We start from the raw sequence: 17,579 nt of genomic DNA, 5'->3' as shown, positions 1-17,579 counted from the left end.
CACGGTTACCAAGGGAGGAAGGCTGCATACACAGTTTTTTCAAATCAAAAACAATTAATGGAGGGGAGCAAGATAGTGCATAAAGATCTAAGCGAGCATGAATTAAACGGGTGCGATCATACCGGCACTAATGCACCGGATCCCATCAGAACTCCGAAGTTAAGTGTGCATGGGCGGGAGTAGTCCTAGGATGGGTGACCTCCTGGGAAGTCCTCGTGTTGCACCCCAATTTTATTAATATTTTATTTCGATATCGTATTTGCAAATTCCATTTGTCGTTTCGGCGAGACAAACGCAAACAACGCGCCGGATACTCGGACCACTTGCGGCACGATTGTCATTACTGAATGGGAACCGTGAAAAAACCGGGCTTTTGGCATTCGTCGTGCATTGTGGGCCCCGCGATAGTATTGCATCTATCCGGGGGTGCGGCAGATCTAAAAAGCAAACACTCTGCTCACGTAAGAGCTTGTGCACGGTTACCAAGGGAGGAAGGCTGCATACACAGTTTTTTTCAAGTCTAAAACAATTAATGGAGGGGAGCAAGATAGTGCATAAAGATCTAAGCGAGCATGAATTAAACGGGTGCGATCATACCAGCACAAATGCACCAGATCCCATCAGAACTCCGAAGTTAAGCGTGCTTGGGCGAGAGTAGTACTAGGATGGGTGACCTCCTGGGAAGTCCTCGTGTTGCACCCCAATTTTATTAATATTTTATTTTGATTTGTATTTGCAAATTCCATTTGTTGTTTCTGGGAGACAACTGGAAACAATGCGTCGGATACTCGGACCATTTGCGGCACGATCGTCATTACTGAATGGCAACGATGCAAGAACCGGGCTTTCGGCATTCGACATGCATTGTGGGCCCCGCGATAGTATTGCATCTATCCGGGGGTGCGGCAGATCTAAAAAGCAAACACTCTGCTCACGTAAGAGCTTGTGCACGGTTACCAAGGGAGGAAGGCTGCATACACAGTTTTTTCAAGTCTAAAACAATTAATGGAGGGGAGCAAGATAGTGCATAAAGATCTAAGCGAGCATGAATTAAACGGGTGCGATCATACCAGCACTAATGCACCGGATCCCATCAGAACTCCGAAGTTAAGCGTGCTTGGGCGAGAGTAGTACTAGGATGGGTGACCTCCTGGGAAGTCCTCGTGTTGCACCCCAATTTTATTAATATTTTATTTTGATTTGTATTTGCAAATTCCATTTGTTGTTTCTGGGAGACAACTGGAAACAATGCGTCGGATACTCGGACCATTTGCGGCACGATCGTCATTACTGAATGGCAACGATGCAAGAACCGGGCTTTCGGCATTCGTCATGCATTGTGGGCCCCGCGATAGTATTGCATCTATCCGGGGGTGCGGCAGATCTGAAATGCAAACACTCTGCTCACGTAGGAGCTTGTGCACGGTTACCAAGGGAGGAAGGCTGCATACACAGTTTTTTCAAATCTAAAACAATTAATGGAGGGGAGCAAGATAGTGCATAAAGTTCTAAGCGAGCATGAAAAAAACGGTTGCGATCATACCAGCACTAATGCACCGGATCCCATCAGAACTCCGAAGTTAAGTGTGCATGGGCGGGAGTAGTCCTAGGATGGGTGACCTCCTGGGAAGTCCTCGTGTTGCACCCCAATTTTATTAATATTTTATTTCGATATCGTATTTGCAAATTCCATTTGTCGTTTCGGCGAGACAAACGCAAACAACGCGCCGGATACTCGGACCATTTGTGGCACGATTGTCATTACTGAATGGGAACCGTGAAAAAACCGGGCTTTTGGCATTCGTCGTGCATTGTGGGCCCCGCGATAGTATTGCATCTATCCGGGGGTGCGGCAGATCTAAAAAGCAAACACTCTGCTCACGTAAGAGCTTGTGCACGGTTACCAAGCGAGGAGGGCTGCATACACAGTTTTTTTCAAGTCTAAAACAATTAATGGAGGGGAGCAAGATAGTGCATAAAGATCTAAGCGAGCATGAATTAAACGGGTGCGATCATACCAGCACTAATGCACCGGATCCCATCAGAACACCGAAGTTAAGCGTGCTTGGGCGAGAGTAGTACTAGGATGGGTGACCTCCTGGGAAGTCCTCGTGTTGCACCCCAATTTTATTAATATTTTATTTTGATTTGTATTTGCAAATTCCATTTGTTGTTTCTGGGAGACAACTGGAAACAATGCGTCGGATACTCGGACCATTTGCGGCACGATCGTCATTACTGAATGGCAACGATGCAAGAACCGGGCTTTCGGCATTCGTCATGCATTGTGGGCCCCGCGATAGTATTGCATCTATCCGGGGGTGCGGCAGATCTAAAAAGCAAACACTCTGCTCACGTAAGAGCTTGTGCACGGTTACCAAGGGAGGAAGGCTGCATACACAGTTTTTTCAAGTCTAAAACAATTAATGGAGGGGAGCAAGATAGTGCATAAAGATCTAAGCGAGCATGAATTAAACGGGTGCGATCATACCAGCACTAATGCACCGGATCCCATCAGAACACCGAAGTTAAGCGTGCTTGGGCGAGAGTAGTACTAGGATGGGTGACCTCCTGGGAAGTCCTCGTGTTGCACCCCAATTTTATTAATATTTTATTTTGATTTGTATTTGCAAATTCCATTTGTTGTTTCTGGGAGACAACTGGAAACAATGCGTCGGATACTCGGACCATTTGCGGCACGATCGTCATTACTGAATGGCAACGATGCAAGAACCGGGCTTTCGGCATTCGTCATGCATTGTGGGCCCCGCGATAGTATTGCATCTATCCGGGGGTGCGGCAGATCTAAAAAGCAAACACTCTGCTCACGTAAGAGCTTGTGCACGGTTACCAAGGGAGGAAGGCTGCATACACAGTTTTTTCAAGTCTAAAACAATTAATGGAGGGGAGCAAGATAGTGCATAAAGATCTAAGCGAGCATGAATTAAACGGGTGCGATCATACCAGCACTAATGCACCGGATCCCATAAGAACTCCGAAGTTAAGCGTGCTTGGGCGAGAGTAGTACTAGGATGGGTGACCTCCTGGGAAGTCCTCGTGTTGCACCCCAATTTTATTAATATTTTATTTTGATTTGTATTTGCAAATTCCATTTGTTGTTTCTGGGAGACAACTGGAAACAATGCGTCGGATACTCGGACCATTTGCGGCACGATCGTCATTACTGAATGGCAACGATGCAAGAACCGGGCTTTATGCATTCGTCATGCATTGTGGGCCCCGCGATAGTATTGCATCTATCCGGGGGTGCGGCAGATCTGAAATGCAAACACTCTGCTCACGTAGAAGCTTGTGCACGGTTACCAAGGGAGGAAGGCTGCATACACAGTTTTTTCAAATCTAAAACAATTAATGGAGGGGAGCAAGATAGTGCATAAAGATCTAAGCGAGCATGAATTAAACGGGTGCGATCATACCAGCACTAATGCACCGGATCCCATCAGAACTCCGAAGTTAAGTGTGCATGGGCGGGAGTAGTCCTAGGATGGGTGACCTCCTGGGAAGTCCTCGTGTTGCACCCCAATTTTATTAATATTTTATTTCGATATCGTATTTGCAAATTCCATTTGTCGTTTCGGCGAGACAAACGCAAACAACGCGCCGGATACTCGGACCATTTGTGGCACGATTGTCATTACTGAATGGGAACCGTGAAAAAACCGGGCTTTTGGCATTCGTCGTGCATTGTGGGCCCCGCGATAGTATTGCATCTATCCGGGGGTGCGGCAGATCTAAAAAGCAAACACTCTGCTCACGTAAGAGCTTGTGCACGGTTACCAAGCGAGGAGGGCTGCATACACAGTTTTTTTCAAGTCTAAAACAATTAATGGAGGGGAGCAAGATAGTGCATAAAGATCTAAGCGAGCATGAATTAAACGGGTGCGATCATACCAGCACTAATGCACCGGATCCCATCAGAACACCGAAGTTAAGCGTGCTTGGGCGAGAGTAGTACTAGGATGGGTGACCTCCTGGGAAGTCCTCGTGTTGCACCCCAATTTTATTAATATTTTATTTTGATTTGTATTTGCAAATTCCATTTGTTGTTTCTGGGAGACAACTGGAAACAATGCGTCGGATACTCGGACCATTTGCGGCACGATCGTCATTACTGAATGGCAACGATGCAAGAACCGGGCTTTCGGCATTCGTCATGCATTGTGGGCCCCGCGATAGTATTGCATCTATCCGGGGGTGCGGCAGATCTAAAAAGCAAACACTCTGCTCACGTAAGAGCTTGTGCACGGTTACCAAGGGAGGAAGGCTGCATACACAGTTTTTTCAAGTCTAAAACAATTAATGGAGGGGAGCAAGATAGTGCATAAAGATCTAAGCGAGCATGAATTAAACGGGTGCGATCATACCAGCACTAATGCACCGGATCCCATCAGAACACCGAAGTTAAGCGTGCTTGGGCGAGAGTAGTACTAGGATGGGTGACCTCCTGGGAAGTCCTCGTGTTGCACCCCAATTTTATTAATATTTTATTTTGATTTGTATTTGCAAATTCCATTTGTTGTTTCTGGGAGACAACTGGAAACAATGCGTCGGATACTCGGACCATTTGCGGCACGATCGTCATTACTGAATGGCAACGATGCAAGAACCGGGCTTTCGGCATTCGTCATGCATTGTGGGCCCCGCGATAGTATTGCATCTATCCGGGGGTGCGGCAGATCTAAAAAGCAAACACTCTGCTCACGTAAGAGCTTGTGCACGGTTACCAAGGGAGGAAGGCTGCATACACAGTTTTTTCAAGTCTAAAACAATTAATGGAGGGGAGCAAGATAGTGCATAAAGATCTAAGCGAGCATGAATTAAACGGGTGCGATCATACCAGCACTAATGCACCGGATCCCATAAGAACTCCGAAGTTAAGCGTGCTTGGGCGAGAGTAGTACTAGGATGGGTGACCTCCTGGGAAGTCCTCGTGTTGCACCCCAATTTTATTAATATTTTATTTTGATTTGTATTTGCAAATTCCATTTGTTGTTTCTGGGAGACAACTGGAAACAATGCGTCGGATACTCGGACCATTTGCGGCACGATCGTCATTACTGAATGGCAACGATGCAAGAACCGGGCTTTATGCATTCGTCATGCATTGTGGGCCCCGCGATAGTATTGCATCTATCCGGGGGTGCGGCAGATCTGAAATGCAAACACTCTGCTCACGTAGAAGCTTGTGCACGGTTACCAAGGGAGGAAGGCTGCATACACAGTTTTTTCAAATCTAAAACAATTAATGGAGGGGAGCAAGATAGTGCATAAAGATCTAAGCGAGCATGAATTAAACGGGTGCGATCATACCAGCACTAATGCACCGGATCCCATCAGAACTCCAAAGTTAAGTGTGCTTGGGCGAGAGTAGTATTAGGATGGGTGACCTCCTGGGAAGTCCTTGTGTTTCACCCCAATTTTATTAATATTTTATTTCGATATCGTATTTGCAAATTCCATTTGTCGTGTCGGCGAGACAAACTCAAACAACGCGCCGGATACTCGGACCATTTGCGGCACGATTGTCATTACTGAATGGGAACCGTGCAAAAACCGGGCTTTTGGCATTCATCGTGCATTGTGGGCCCCGCGATAGTATTGCATCTATCCGGGGGTGCGGCAGATCTGAAAAACAAACACTCTGTTCACGTAGGAGCTTGTGCACGGTTACCAAGGGAGGAAGGCTGCATACACAGTTTTTTCAAGTCTAAAACAATTAATGGAGGGGAGCAAGATAGTGCATAAAGATCTAAGCGAGCATGAATTAAACGGGTGCGATCATACCAGCACTAATGCACCGGATCCCATCAGAACTCCGAAGTTAAGTGTGCATGGGCGAGAGTAGTCCTAGGATGGGTGACCTCCTGGGAAGTCCTCGTGTTGCACCCCAATTTTATTAATATTTTATTTCGATATCGTATTTGCAAATTCCATTTGTCGTTTCGGCGAGACAAACGCAAACAACGCGCCGGATACTCGGACCATTTGCGGCACGATTGTCATTACTGAATGGGAACCGTGAAAAAACCGGGCTTTTGGCATTCGTCGTGCATTGTGGGCCCCGCGATAGTATTGCATCTATCCGGAGGTGCGGCAGATCTGAAAAGCAAACACTCCGCTCACGTAGGAGCTTGTGCACGGTTACCAAGGGAAGAAGGCTGCATACACATTTTTTTCAAATCTAAAACAATTAATGGAAGGGAGCAAGATAGGTCATAAAGATCTAAGCGAGCATGAATTAAACGGGTGCGATCATACCAGCACTAATGCACCGGATCCAATCAGAACTCCGAAGTTAAGCGTGCTTGGGCGAGATTAGTACTAGGATGGGTGACCTCCTGGGAAGTCCACGTGTTGCACCCCAATTTTATTAATATTTTATTTTGATTTGTATTTGCAAATTCCATTTGTTGTTTCTGGGAGACAACTGGAAACAATGCGTCGGATACTCGGACCATTTGCGGCACGATCGTCATTACTGAATGGCAACGATGCAAGAACCGGGCTTTCGGCATTCGTCATGCATTGTGGGCCCCGCGATAGTATTGCATCTATCCGGGGGTGCGGCAGATCTGAAATGCAAACACTCTGCTCACGTAGGAGCTTGTTCACGGTTACCAAGGGAGGAAGGCTGCATACACAGTTTTTTCAAATCTAAAACAATTAATGGAGGGGAGCAAGATAGTGCATAAAGATCTAAGCGAGCATGAATTAAACGGGTGCGATCATACCAACACTAATGCACCGGATCCCATCAGAACTCCGAAGTTAAGTGTGCTTGGGCGAGCGTAGTACTAGGATGGGTGACCTCCTGTGAAGTCCTCGTGTTGCACCCCAATTTTATTAATATTTTATTTCGATATCGTATTTGCAAATTCCATTTGTCGTTTCGGCGAGACAAACGCAAACAACGCGCCGGATACTCGGACCATTTGCGGCACAATCGTCATTACTGTATGAGAACCGTGCAAAAATCGGGCTTTTGGCATTCGTCGTGCATTGTGGGCCCCGCGATAGTATTGCATCTATCCGGGGGTGCGACAGATCTGAAAAGCAAACACTCTGCTCACGTAGGAGCTTGTGCACGGTTACCAAGGGAGGAAGGCTGCATACACAGTTTTTTCAAGTCTAAAACAATTAATGGAGGGGAGCAAGATAGTGCACAAAGATCTAAGCGAGCATGAATTAAACGGGTGCGATCATACCAGCACTAATGCACCGGATCTCATCAGAACTCTGAAGTTAAGCGTGCTTGGGCGAGAGTAGTACTAGGAAGGGTGACCTCCTGGGAAGTCCTCGTGTTGCACCCCAATTTTATTAATATTTTATTTTGATTTGTATTTGCAAATTCCATTTGTTGTTTCTGGGAGACAACTGGAAACAATGCGTCGGATACTCGGACCATTTGCGGCACGATCGTCATTACTGAATGGCAACGATGCAAGAACCGGGCTTTCGGCATTCGTCATGCATTGTGGGCCCCGCGATAGTATTGCATCTATCCGGGGGTGCGGCAGATCTAAAAAGCAAACACTCTGCTCACGTAAGAGCTTGTGCACGGTTACCAAGGGAGGAAGGCTGCATACACAGTTTTTTCAAGTCTAAAACAATTAATGGAGGGGAGCAAGATAGTGCATAAAGATCTAAGCGAGCATGAATTAAACGGGTGCGATCATACCAGCACTAATGCACCGGATCCCATCAGAACTCCGAAGTTAAGCGTGCTTGGGCGAGAGTAGTACTAGGATGGGTGACCTCCTGGGAAGTCCTCGTGTTGCACCCCAATTTTATTAATATTTTATTTCGATATCGTATTTGCAAATTCCATTTGTCGTTTCGGCGAGACAAACGCAAACAACGCGCCGGATACTCGGACCATTTGCGGCACGATTGTCATTATTGAATGGGAACCGTGAAAAAACCGGGGTTTTGGCATTCGTCGTGCATTGTGGGCCCCGCGATAGTATTGCATCTATCCGGGGGTGCGGCAGATCTAAAAAGCAAACACTCTGCTCACGTAGGAGCTTGTGCACGGTTACCAAGGGAGGAAGGCTGCATACACATTTTTTTCAAATCTAAAACAATTAATGGAAGGGAGCAAGATAGTTCATAAAGATCTAAGCGAGCATGAATTAAACTTGTGCGATCATACCAGCACAAATGCACCGGATCCCATCAGAACTCCGAAGTTAAGTGTGCTTGGGCGAGAGTAGTATTAGGATGGGTGACCTCCTGGGAAGTCCTTGTGTTTCACCCCAATTTTATTAATATTTTATTTCGATATCGTATTTGCAAATTCCATTTGTCGTGTCGGCGAGACAAACTCAAACAACGCGCCGGATACTCGGACCATTTGCGGCACGATCGTCATTACTGAATGGGAACCGTGCAAAAACCGGGCTTTTGGCATTCGTCGTGCATTGTGGGCCCCGCGATAGTATTGCATCTATCCGGGGGTGCGGCAGATCTGAAAAGCAAACACTCTGCTCACGTAGGAGCTTGTGCACGGTTACCAAGGGAGGAAGGCTGCATACACAGTTTTTTCAAGTCTAAAACAATTAATGGAGGGGAGCAAGATAGTGCATAAAGATCTAAGCGAGCATGAATTAAACCGGTGCGATCATACCAGCACTAATGCACCGGATCCCATCAGAACTCCGAAGTTAAGTGTGCATGGGCGGGAGTAGTCCTAGGATGGGTGACCTCCTGGGAAGTCCTCGTGTTGCACCCCAATTTTATTAATATTTTATTTCGATATCGTATTTGCAAATTCCATTTGTCGTTTCGGCGAGACAAACGCAAACAACGCGCCGGATACTCGGACCATTTGCGGCACGATTGTCATTATTGAATGGGAACCGTGAAAAAACCGGGGTTTTGGCATTCGTCGTGCATTGTGGGCCCCGCGATAGTATTGCATCTATCCGGGGGTGCGGCAGATCTAAAAAGCAAACACTCTGCTCACGTAAGAGCTTGTGCACGGTTACCAAGGGAGGAAGGCTGCATACACAGTTTTTTCAAGTCTAAAACAATTAATGGAGGGGAGCAAGATAGTGCATAAAGATCTAAGCGAGCATGAATTAAACGGGTGCGATCATACCAGCACTAATGCACCGGATCCCATCCGAACTCCGAAGTTAAGCGTGCTTGGGCGAGAGTAGTACTAGGATGGGTGACCTCCTGGGAAGTCCTCGTGTTGCACCCCAATTTTATTAATATTTTATTTTGATTTGTATTTGCAAATTCCATTTGTTGTTTCTGGGAGACAACTGGAAACAATGCGTCGGATACTCGGACCATTTGCGGCACGATCGTCATTACTGAATGTCAACGATGCAAGAACCGGGCTTTCGGCATTCGTCATGCATTGTGGGCCCCGCGATAGTATGGCATCTATCCGGGGGTGCGGCAGATCTGAAATGCAAACACTCTGCTCACGTAGGAGCTTGTGCACGGTTACCAAGGGAGGAAGGCTGCATACACAGTTTTTTCAAATCTAAAACAATTAATGGAGGGGAGCAAGATAGTGCATAAAGATCTAAGCGAGCATGAATTAAACGGGTGCGATCATACCAGCACTAATGCACCGGATCCCATCAGAACTCCGAAGTTAAGTGTGCATGGGCGGGAGTAGTCCTAGGATGGGTGACCTCCTGGGAAGTCCTCGTGTTGCACCCCAATTTTATTAATATTTTATTTCGATATCGTATTTGCAAATTCCATTTGTCGTTTCGGCGAGACAAACGCAAACAACGCGCCGGATACTCGGACCACTTGCGGCACGATTGTCATTACTGAATGGGAACCGTGAAAAAACCGGGCTTTTGGCATTCGTCGTGCATTGTGGGCCCCGCGATAGTATTGCATCTATCCGGGGGTGCGGCAGATCTAAAAAGCAAACACTCTGCTCACGTAAGAGCTTGTGCACGGTTACCAAGGGAGGAAGGCTGCATACACAGTTTTTTTCAAGTCTAAAACAATTAATGGAGGGGAGCAAGATAGTGCATAAAGATCTAAGCGAGCATGAATTAAACGGGTGCGATCATACCAGTACTAATGCACCGGATCCCATCAGAACTCCGAAGTTAAGCGTGCTTGGGCGAGAGTAGTAGTAGGATGGGTGACCTCCTGGGAAGTCCTCGTGTTGCACCCCAATTTTATTAATATTTTATTTTGATTTGTATTTGCAAATTCCATTTGTTGTTTCTGGGAGACAACTGGAAACAATGCGTCGGATACTCGGACCATTTGCGGCACGATCGTCATTACTGAATGGCAACGATGCAAGAACCGGGCTTTCGGCATTCGTCATGCATTGTGGGCCCCGCGATAGTATTGCATCTATCCGGGGGTGCGGCAGATCTAAAAAGCAAACACTCTGCTCACGTAAGAGCTTGTGCACGGTTACCAAGGGAGGAAGGCTGCATACACAGTTTTTTCAAGTCTAAAACAATTAATGGAGGGGAGCAAGATAGTGCATAAAGATCTAAGCGAGCATGAATTAAACGGGTGCGATCATACCAGCACTAATGCACCGGATCCCATCAGAACTCCGAAGTTAAGCGTGCTTGGGCGAGAGTAGTACTAGGATGGGTGACCTCCTGGGAAGTCCTCGTGTTGCACTCCAATTTTATTAATATTTTATTTTGATTTGTATTTGCAAATTCCATTTGTTGTTTCTGGGAGACAACTGGAAACAATGCGTCGGATACTCGGACCATTTGCGGCACGATCGTCATTACTGAATGGCAACGATGCAAGAACCGGGCTTTCGGCATTCGTCATGCATTGTGGGCCCCGCGATAGTATGGCATCTATCCGGGGGTGCGGCAGATCTGAAATGCAAACACTCTGCTCACGTAGGAGCTTGTGCACGGTTACCAAGGGAGGAAGGCTGCATACACAGTTTTTTCAAATCAAAAACAATTAATGGAGGGGAGCAAGATAGTGCATAAAGATCTAAGCGAGCATGAATTAAACGGGTGCGATCATACCAGCACTAATGCACCGGATCCCATCAGAACTCCGAAGTTAAGTGTGCATGGGCGGGAGTAGTCCTAGGATGGGTGACCTCCTGGGAAGTCCTCGTGTTGCACCCCAATTTTATTAATATTTTATTTCGATATCGTATTTGCAAATTCCATTTGTCGTTTCGGCGAGACAAACGCAAACAACGCGCCGGATACTCGGACCACTTGCGGCACGATTGTCATTACTGAATGGGAACCGTGAAAAAACCGGGCTTTTGGCATTCGTCGTGCATTGTGGGCCCCGCGATAGTATTGCATCTATCCGGGGGTGCGGCAGATCTAAAAAGCAAACACTCTGCTCACGTAAGAGCTTGTGCACGGTTACCAAGGGAGGAAGGCTGCATACACAGTTTTTTTCAAGTCTAAAACAATTAATGGAGGGGAGCAAGATAGTGCATAAAGATCTAAGCGAGCATGAATTAAACGGGTGCGATCATACCAGCACTAATGCACCGGATCCCATCCGAACTCCGAAGTTAAGCGTGCTTGGGCGAGAGTAGTACTAGGATGGGTGACCTCCTGGGAAGTCCTCGTGTTGCACCCCAATTTTATTAATATTTTATTTTGATTTGTATTTGCAAATTCCATTTGTTGTTTCTGGGAGACAACTGGAAACAATGCGTCGGATACTCGGACCATTTGCGGCACGATCGTCATTACTGAATGGCAACGATGCAAGAACCAGGCTTTCGGCATTCGTCATGCATTGTGGGCCCCGCGATAGTATTGCATCTATCCGGGGGTGCGGCAGATCTGAAATGCAAACACTCTGCTCACGTAGGAGCTTGTGCACGGTTACCAAGGGAGGAAGGCTGCATACACATTTTTTTCAAATCTAAAACAATTAATGGAAGGGAGCAAGATAGTTCATAAAGATCTAAGCGAGCATGAATTAAACTTGTGCGATCATACCAGCACAAATGCACCGGATCCCATCAGAACTCTGAAGTTAAGTGTGCTTGGGCGAGAGTAGTATTAGGATGGGTGACCTCCTGGGAAGTCCTTGTGTTTCACCCCAATTTTATTAATATTTTATTTCGATATCGTATTTGCAAATTCCATTTGTCGTGTCGGCGAGACAAACTCAAACAACGCGCCGGATACTCGGACCATTTGTGGCACGATCGTCATTACTGAATGGGAACCGTGCAAAAACCGGGCTTTTGGCATTCGTCGTGCATTGTGGGCCCCGCGATAGTATTGCATCTATCCGGGGGTGCGGCAGATCTGAAAAGCAAACACTCTGCTCACGTAGGAGCTTGTGCACGGTTACCAAGGGAGGAAGGCTGCATACACAGTTTTTTCAAGTCTAAAACAATTAATGGAGGGGAGCAAGATAGTGCATAAAGATCTAAGCGAGCATGAATTAAACGGGTGCGATCATACCAGCACTAATGCACCGGATCCCATCAGAACTCCGAAGTTAAGTGTGCATGGGCGGGAGTAGTCCTAGGATGGGTGACCTCCTGGGAAGTCCTCGTGTTGCACCCCAATTTTATTAATATTTTATTTCGATATCGTATTTGCAAATTCCATTTGTCGTTTCGGCGAGACAAACGCAAACAACGCGCCGGATACTCGGACCATTTGCGGCACGATTGTCATTATTGAATGGGAACCGTGAAAAAACCGGGGTTTTGGCATTCGTCGTGCATTGTGGGCCCCGCGATAGTATTGCATCTATCCGGGGGTGCGGCAGATCTAAAAAGCAAACACTCTGCTCACGTAAGAGCTTGTGCACGGTTACCAAGGGAGGAAGGCTGCATACACAGTTTTTTCAAGTCTAAAACAATTAATGGAGGGGAGCAAGATAGTGCATAAAGATCTAAGCGAGCATGAATTAAACGGGTGCGATCATACCAGCACTAATGCACCGGATCCCATCCGAACTCCGAAGTTAAGCGTGCTTGGGCGAGAGTAGTACTAGGATGGGTGACCTCCTGGGAAGTCCTCGTGTTGCACCCCAATTTTATTAATATTTTATTTTGATTTGTATTTGCAAATTCCATTTGTTGTTTCTGGGAGACAACTGGAAACAATGCGTCGGATACTCGGACCATTTGCGGCACGATCGTCATTACTGAATGTCAACGATGCAAGAACCGGGCTTTCGGCATTCGTCATGCATTGTGGGCCCCGCGATAGTATGGCATCTATCCGGGGGTGCGGCAGATCTGAAATGCAAACACTCTGCTCACGTAGGAGCTTGTGCACGGTTACCAAGGGAGGAAGGCTGCATACACAGTTTTTTCAAATCTAAAACAATTAATGGAGGGGAGCAAGATAGTGCATAAAGATCTAAGCGAGCATGAATTAAACGGGTGCGATCATACCAGCACTAATGCACCGGATCCCATCAGAACTCCGAAGTTAAGTGTGCATGGGCGGGAGTAGTCCTAGGATGGGTGACCTCCTGGGAAGTCCTCGTGTTGCACCCCAATTTTATTAATATTTTATTTCGATATCGTATTTGCAAATTCCATTTGTCGTTTCGGCGAGACAAACGCAAACAACGCGCCGGATACTCGGACCACTTGCGGCACGATTGTCATTACTGAATGGGAACCGTGAAAAAACCGGGCTTTTGGCATTCGTCGTGCATTGTGGGCCCCGCGATAGTATTGCATCTATCCGGGGGTGCGGCAGATCTAAAAAGCAAACACTCTGCTCACGTAAGAGCTTGTGCACGGTTACCAAGGGAGGAAGGCTGCATACACAGTTTTTTTCAAGTCTAAAACAATTAATGGAGGGGAGCAAGATAGTGCATAAAGATCTAAGCGAGCATGAATTAAACGGGTGCGATCATACCAGTACTAATGCACCGGATCCCATCAGAACTCCGAAGTTAAGCGTGCTTGGGCGAGAGTAGTAGTAGGATGGGTGACCTCCTGGGAAGTCCTCGTGTTGCACCCCAATTTTATTAATATTTTATTTTGATTTGTATTTGCAAATTCCATTTGTTGTTTCTGGGAGACAACTGGAAACAATGCGTCGGATACTCGGACCATTTGCGGCACGATCGTCATTACTGAATGGCAACGATGCAAGAACCGGGCTTTCGGCATTCGTCATGCATTGTGGGCCCCGCGATAGTATTGCATCTATCCGGGGGTGCGGCAGATCTAAAAAGCAAACACTCTGCTCACGTAAGAGCTTGTGCACGGTTACCAAGGGAGGAAGGCTGCATACACAGTTTTTTCAAGTCTAAAACAATTAATGGAGGGGAGCAAGATAGTGCATAAAGATCTAAGCGAGCATGAATTAAACGGGTGCGATCATACCAGCACTAATGCACCGGATCCCATCAGAACTCCGAAGTTAAGCGTGCTTGGGCGAGAGTAGTACTAGGATGGGTGACCTCCTGGGAAGTCCTCGTGTTGCACTCCAATTTTATTAATATTTTATTTTGATTTGTATTTGCAAATTCCATTTGTTGTTTCTGGGAGACAACTGGAAACAATGCGTCGGATACTCGGACCATTTGCGGCACGATCGTCATTACTGAATGGCAACGATGCAAGAACCGGGCTTTCGGCATTCGTCATGCATTGTGGGCCCCGCGATAGTATGGCATCTATCCGGGGGTGCGGCAGATCTGAAATGCAAACACTCTGCTCACGTAGGAGCTTGTGCACGGTTACCAAGGGAGGAAGGCTGCATACACAGTTTTTTCAAATCAAAAACAATTAATGGAGGGGAGCAAGATAGTGCATAAAGATCTAAGCGAGCATGAATTAAACGGGTGCGATCATACCAGCACTAATGCACCGGATCCCATCAGAACTCCGAAGTTAAGTGTGCATGGGCGGGAGTAGTCCTAGGATGGGTGACCTCCTGGGAAGTCCTCGTGTTGCACCCCAATTTTATTAATATTTTATTTCGATATCGTATTTGCAAATTCCATTTGTCGTTTCGGCGAGACAAACGCAAACAACGCGCCGGATACTCGGACCACTTGCGGCACGATTGTCATTACTGAATGGGAACCGTGAAAAAACCGGGCTTTTGGCATTCGTCGTGCATTGTGGGCCCCGCGATAGTATTGCATCTATCCGGGGGTGCGGCAGATCTAAAAAGCAAACACTCTGCTCACGTAAGAGCTTGTGCACGGTTACCAAGGGAGGAAGGCTGCATACACAGTTTTTTTCAAGTCTAAAACAATTAATGGAGGGGAGCAAGATAGTGCATAAAGATCTAAGCGAGCATGAATTAAACGGGTGCGATCATACCAGCACTAATGCACCGGATCCCATCCGAACTCCGAAGTTAAGCGTGCTTGGGCGAGAGTAGTACTAGGATGGGTGACCTCCTGGGAAGTCCTCGTGTTGCACCCCAATTTTATTAATATTTTATTTTGATTTGTATTTGCAAATTCCATTTGTTGTTTCTGGGTGACAACTGGAAACAATGCGTCGGATACTCGGACCATTTGCGGCACGATCGTCATTACTGAATGTCAACGATGCAAGAACCGGGCTTTCGGCATTCGTCATGCATTGTGGGCCCCGCGATAGTATGGCATCTATCCGGGGGTGCGGCAGATCTGAAATGCAAACACTCTGCTCACGTAGGAGCTTGTGCACGGTTACCAAGGGAGGATGGCTGCATACACAGTTTTTTCAAATCTAAAACAATTAATGGAGGGGAGCAAGATTGTGCATAAAGATCTAAGCGAGCATGAATTAAACGGGTGCGATCATACCAGCACTAATGCACCGGATCCCATCAGAACTCCGAAGTTAAGTGTGCATGGGCGGGAGTAGTCCTAGGATGGGTGACCTCCTGGGAAGTCCTCGTGTTGCACCCCAATTTTATTAATATTTTATTTCGATATCGTATTTGCAAATTCCATTTGTCGTTTCGGCGAGACAAACGCAAACAACGCGCCGGATACTCGGACCACTTGCGGCACGATTGTCATTACTGAATGGGAACCGTGAAAAAACCGGGCTTTTGGCATTCGTCGTGCATTGTGGGCCCCGCGATAGTATTGCATCTATCCGGGGGTGCGGCAGATCTAAAAAGCAAACACTCTGCTCACGTAAGAGCTTGTGCACGGTTACCAAGGGAGGAAGGCTGCATACACAGTTTTTTTCAAGTCTAAAACAATTAATGGAGGGGAGCAAGATAGTGCATAAAGATCTAAGCGAGCATGAATTAAACGGGTGCGATCATACCAGTACTAATGCACCGGATCCCATCAGAACTCCGAAGTTAAGCGTGCTTGGGCGAGAGTAGTAGTAGGATGGGTGACCTCCTGGGAAGTCCTCGTGTTTCACCCCAATTTTATTAATATTTTATTTTGATTTGTATTTGCAAATTCCATTTGTTGTTTCTGGGAGACAACTGGAAACAATGCGTCGGATACTCGGACCATTTGCGGCACGATCGTCATTACTGAATGGCAACGATGCAAGAACCGGGCTTTCGGCATTCGTCATGCATTGTGGGCCCCGCGATAGTATTGCATCTATCCGGGGGTGCGGCAGATCTAAAAAGCAAACACTCTGCTCACGTAAGAGCTTGTGCACGGTTACCACGGGAGGAAGGCTGCATACGCAGTTTTTTCAAGTCTAAAACAATTAATGGAGGGGAGCAAGATAGTGCATAAAGATCTAAGCGAGCATGAATTAAACGGGTGCGATCATACCAGCACTAATGCACCGGATCCCATCAGAACTCCGAAGTTAAGCGTGCTTGGGCGAGAGTAGTACTAGGATGGGTGACCTCCTGGGAAGTCCTCGTGTTGCACTCCAATTTTATTAATATTTTATTTTGATTTGTATTTGCAAATTCCATTTGTTGTTTCTGGGAGACAACTGGAAACAATGCGTCGGATACTCGGACCATTTGCGGCACGATCGTCATTACTGAATGGCAACGATGCAAGAACCGGGCTTTCGGCATTCGTCATGCATTGTGGGCCCCGCGATAGTATGGCATCTATCCGGGGGTGCGGCAGATCTGAAATGCAAACACTCTGCTCACGTAGGAGCTTGTGCACGGTTACCAAGGGAGGAAGGCTGCATACACAGTTTTTTCAAATCAAAAACAATTAATGGAGGGGAGCAAGATAGTGCATAAAGATCTAAGCGAGCATGAATTAAACGGGTGCGATCATACCAGCACTAATGCACCGGATCCCATCAGAACTCCGAAGTTAAGTGTGCATGGGCGGGAGTAGTCCTAGGATGGGTGACCTCCTGGGAAGTCCTCGTGTTGCACCCCAATTTTATTAATATTTTATTTCGATATCGTATTTGCAAATTCCATTTGTCGTTTCGGCGAGACAAACGCAAACAACGCGCCGGATACTCGGACCACTTGCGGCACGATTGTCATTACTGAATGGGAACCGTGAAAAAACCGGGCTTTTGGCATTCGTCGTGCATTGTGGGCCCCGCGATAGTATTGCATCTATCCGGGGGTGCGGCAGATCTAAAAAGCAAACACTCTGCTCACGTAAGAGCTTGTGCACGGTTACCAAGGGAGGAAGGCTGCATACACAGTTTTTTTCAAGTCTAAAAC

The 17,579-nt window shown here is 46.8% G+C and overlaps 34 non-coding genes and 3 pseudogenes across 34 annotated transcripts; all 37 read left to right on the top strand.

Moving 5' to 3' along the window:
- Positions 1 to 108: 108 nt before the first annotated feature.
- Positions 109 to 227, top strand: LOC148798307 (5S ribosomal RNA). Its single transcript, XR_016073711.1, has one exon. It is a non-coding gene; the product is annotated as a 5S ribosomal RNA (ribosomal RNA).
- Positions 228 to 583: 356 nt separating this feature from the next.
- On the top strand, positions 584 to 702 carry LOC148798306 (5S ribosomal RNA). The gene has a single exon (XR_016072819.1). It is a non-coding gene; the product is annotated as a 5S ribosomal RNA (ribosomal RNA).
- Positions 703 to 1,056: 354 nt separating this feature from the next.
- LOC148798305 (5S ribosomal RNA) lies at positions 1,057 to 1,175 on the top strand. Its single transcript, XR_016075317.1, has one exon. It is a non-coding gene; the product is annotated as a 5S ribosomal RNA (ribosomal RNA).
- Positions 1,176 to 1,529: 354 nt separating this feature from the next.
- Positions 1,530 to 1,648, top strand: LOC148798304 (5S ribosomal RNA). Its single transcript, XR_016068887.1, has one exon. It is a non-coding gene; the product is annotated as a 5S ribosomal RNA (ribosomal RNA).
- A 356-nt stretch (positions 1,649 to 2,004) lies between these two features.
- On the top strand, positions 2,005 to 2,123 carry LOC148798303 (5S ribosomal RNA). Its single transcript, XR_016072937.1, has one exon. It is a non-coding gene; the product is annotated as a 5S ribosomal RNA (ribosomal RNA).
- Positions 2,124 to 2,477: 354 nt separating this feature from the next.
- LOC148798302 (5S ribosomal RNA) lies at positions 2,478 to 2,596 on the top strand. Its single transcript, XR_016072936.1, has one exon. It is a non-coding gene; the product is annotated as a 5S ribosomal RNA (ribosomal RNA).
- A 354-nt stretch (positions 2,597 to 2,950) lies between these two features.
- Positions 2,951 to 3,069, top strand: LOC148798301 (5S ribosomal RNA). The gene has a single exon (XR_016071282.1). It is a non-coding gene; the product is annotated as a 5S ribosomal RNA (ribosomal RNA).
- A 354-nt stretch (positions 3,070 to 3,423) lies between these two features.
- On the top strand, positions 3,424 to 3,542 carry LOC148798300 (5S ribosomal RNA). The gene has a single exon (XR_016074285.1). It is a non-coding gene; the product is annotated as a 5S ribosomal RNA (ribosomal RNA).
- A 356-nt stretch (positions 3,543 to 3,898) lies between these two features.
- LOC148798299 (5S ribosomal RNA) lies at positions 3,899 to 4,017 on the top strand. Its single transcript, XR_016072935.1, has one exon. It is a non-coding gene; the product is annotated as a 5S ribosomal RNA (ribosomal RNA).
- Positions 4,018 to 4,371: 354 nt separating this feature from the next.
- LOC148798298 (5S ribosomal RNA) lies at positions 4,372 to 4,490 on the top strand. Its single transcript, XR_016072934.1, has one exon. It is a non-coding gene; the product is annotated as a 5S ribosomal RNA (ribosomal RNA).
- Positions 4,491 to 4,844: 354 nt separating this feature from the next.
- LOC148798297 (5S ribosomal RNA) lies at positions 4,845 to 4,963 on the top strand. Its single transcript, XR_016071281.1, has one exon. It is a non-coding gene; the product is annotated as a 5S ribosomal RNA (ribosomal RNA).
- Positions 4,964 to 5,317: 354 nt separating this feature from the next.
- LOC148798296 (5S ribosomal RNA) lies at positions 5,318 to 5,436 on the top strand (annotated as a pseudogene).
- A 355-nt stretch (positions 5,437 to 5,791) lies between these two features.
- Positions 5,792 to 5,910, top strand: LOC148798295 (5S ribosomal RNA). The gene has a single exon (XR_016074539.1). It is a non-coding gene; the product is annotated as a 5S ribosomal RNA (ribosomal RNA).
- A 355-nt stretch (positions 5,911 to 6,265) lies between these two features.
- On the top strand, positions 6,266 to 6,384 carry LOC148798294 (5S ribosomal RNA). Its single transcript, XR_016072628.1, has one exon. It is a non-coding gene; the product is annotated as a 5S ribosomal RNA (ribosomal RNA).
- Positions 6,385 to 6,738: 354 nt separating this feature from the next.
- Positions 6,739 to 6,857, top strand: LOC148798293 (5S ribosomal RNA). Its single transcript, XR_016075785.1, has one exon. It is a non-coding gene; the product is annotated as a 5S ribosomal RNA (ribosomal RNA).
- Positions 6,858 to 7,212: 355 nt separating this feature from the next.
- LOC148798292 (5S ribosomal RNA) lies at positions 7,213 to 7,331 on the top strand. The gene has a single exon (XR_016074451.1). It is a non-coding gene; the product is annotated as a 5S ribosomal RNA (ribosomal RNA).
- A 354-nt stretch (positions 7,332 to 7,685) lies between these two features.
- Positions 7,686 to 7,804, top strand: LOC148798291 (5S ribosomal RNA). Its single transcript, XR_016075306.1, has one exon. It is a non-coding gene; the product is annotated as a 5S ribosomal RNA (ribosomal RNA).
- Positions 7,805 to 8,159: 355 nt separating this feature from the next.
- Positions 8,160 to 8,278, top strand: LOC148798290 (5S ribosomal RNA; annotated as a pseudogene).
- A 355-nt stretch (positions 8,279 to 8,633) lies between these two features.
- LOC148798289 (5S ribosomal RNA) lies at positions 8,634 to 8,752 on the top strand. Its single transcript, XR_016069211.1, has one exon. It is a non-coding gene; the product is annotated as a 5S ribosomal RNA (ribosomal RNA).
- Positions 8,753 to 9,107: 355 nt separating this feature from the next.
- LOC148798288 (5S ribosomal RNA) lies at positions 9,108 to 9,226 on the top strand. Its single transcript, XR_016075435.1, has one exon. It is a non-coding gene; the product is annotated as a 5S ribosomal RNA (ribosomal RNA).
- Positions 9,227 to 9,580: 354 nt separating this feature from the next.
- Positions 9,581 to 9,699, top strand: LOC148798287 (5S ribosomal RNA). The gene has a single exon (XR_016074284.1). It is a non-coding gene; the product is annotated as a 5S ribosomal RNA (ribosomal RNA).
- Positions 9,700 to 10,055: 356 nt separating this feature from the next.
- Positions 10,056 to 10,174, top strand: LOC148798286 (5S ribosomal RNA). Its single transcript, XR_016072255.1, has one exon. It is a non-coding gene; the product is annotated as a 5S ribosomal RNA (ribosomal RNA).
- A 354-nt stretch (positions 10,175 to 10,528) lies between these two features.
- LOC148798285 (5S ribosomal RNA) lies at positions 10,529 to 10,647 on the top strand. Its single transcript, XR_016069984.1, has one exon. It is a non-coding gene; the product is annotated as a 5S ribosomal RNA (ribosomal RNA).
- Positions 10,648 to 11,001: 354 nt separating this feature from the next.
- On the top strand, positions 11,002 to 11,120 carry LOC148798284 (5S ribosomal RNA). Its single transcript, XR_016074283.1, has one exon. It is a non-coding gene; the product is annotated as a 5S ribosomal RNA (ribosomal RNA).
- A 356-nt stretch (positions 11,121 to 11,476) lies between these two features.
- Positions 11,477 to 11,595, top strand: LOC148798283 (5S ribosomal RNA). Its single transcript, XR_016075323.1, has one exon. It is a non-coding gene; the product is annotated as a 5S ribosomal RNA (ribosomal RNA).
- Positions 11,596 to 11,949: 354 nt separating this feature from the next.
- LOC148798282 (5S ribosomal RNA) lies at positions 11,950 to 12,068 on the top strand (annotated as a pseudogene).
- Positions 12,069 to 12,423: 355 nt separating this feature from the next.
- Positions 12,424 to 12,542, top strand: LOC148798281 (5S ribosomal RNA). The gene has a single exon (XR_016074282.1). It is a non-coding gene; the product is annotated as a 5S ribosomal RNA (ribosomal RNA).
- Positions 12,543 to 12,897: 355 nt separating this feature from the next.
- On the top strand, positions 12,898 to 13,016 carry LOC148798280 (5S ribosomal RNA). Its single transcript, XR_016075211.1, has one exon. It is a non-coding gene; the product is annotated as a 5S ribosomal RNA (ribosomal RNA).
- A 354-nt stretch (positions 13,017 to 13,370) lies between these two features.
- On the top strand, positions 13,371 to 13,489 carry LOC148798279 (5S ribosomal RNA). The gene has a single exon (XR_016074281.1). It is a non-coding gene; the product is annotated as a 5S ribosomal RNA (ribosomal RNA).
- Positions 13,490 to 13,845: 356 nt separating this feature from the next.
- On the top strand, positions 13,846 to 13,964 carry LOC148798278 (5S ribosomal RNA). The gene has a single exon (XR_016072254.1). It is a non-coding gene; the product is annotated as a 5S ribosomal RNA (ribosomal RNA).
- A 354-nt stretch (positions 13,965 to 14,318) lies between these two features.
- Positions 14,319 to 14,437, top strand: LOC148798277 (5S ribosomal RNA). The gene has a single exon (XR_016069973.1). It is a non-coding gene; the product is annotated as a 5S ribosomal RNA (ribosomal RNA).
- A 354-nt stretch (positions 14,438 to 14,791) lies between these two features.
- On the top strand, positions 14,792 to 14,910 carry LOC148798276 (5S ribosomal RNA). Its single transcript, XR_016074280.1, has one exon. It is a non-coding gene; the product is annotated as a 5S ribosomal RNA (ribosomal RNA).
- Positions 14,911 to 15,266: 356 nt separating this feature from the next.
- Positions 15,267 to 15,385, top strand: LOC148798275 (5S ribosomal RNA). Its single transcript, XR_016075099.1, has one exon. It is a non-coding gene; the product is annotated as a 5S ribosomal RNA (ribosomal RNA).
- A 354-nt stretch (positions 15,386 to 15,739) lies between these two features.
- Positions 15,740 to 15,858, top strand: LOC148798274 (5S ribosomal RNA). Its single transcript, XR_016074279.1, has one exon. It is a non-coding gene; the product is annotated as a 5S ribosomal RNA (ribosomal RNA).
- A 356-nt stretch (positions 15,859 to 16,214) lies between these two features.
- Positions 16,215 to 16,333, top strand: LOC148798273 (5S ribosomal RNA). The gene has a single exon (XR_016068922.1). It is a non-coding gene; the product is annotated as a 5S ribosomal RNA (ribosomal RNA).
- Positions 16,334 to 16,687: 354 nt separating this feature from the next.
- LOC148798272 (5S ribosomal RNA) lies at positions 16,688 to 16,806 on the top strand. The gene has a single exon (XR_016069961.1). It is a non-coding gene; the product is annotated as a 5S ribosomal RNA (ribosomal RNA).
- A 354-nt stretch (positions 16,807 to 17,160) lies between these two features.
- LOC148798271 (5S ribosomal RNA) lies at positions 17,161 to 17,279 on the top strand. The gene has a single exon (XR_016074278.1). It is a non-coding gene; the product is annotated as a 5S ribosomal RNA (ribosomal RNA).
- Positions 17,280 to 17,579: the final 300 nt, after the last annotated feature.

Source organism: Nelumbo nucifera, chromosome 4, assembly GCF_055504915.1.
Source record: "Nelumbo nucifera cultivar China Antique chromosome 4, China Antique-T2T, whole genome shotgun sequence".
Taxonomy (NCBI): domain Eukaryota; kingdom Viridiplantae; phylum Streptophyta; class Magnoliopsida; order Proteales; family Nelumbonaceae; genus Nelumbo; species Nelumbo nucifera.
Note: the sequence above shows the minus strand (reverse complement) of the source record. Positions and strands in the feature narration are given on the sequence as shown.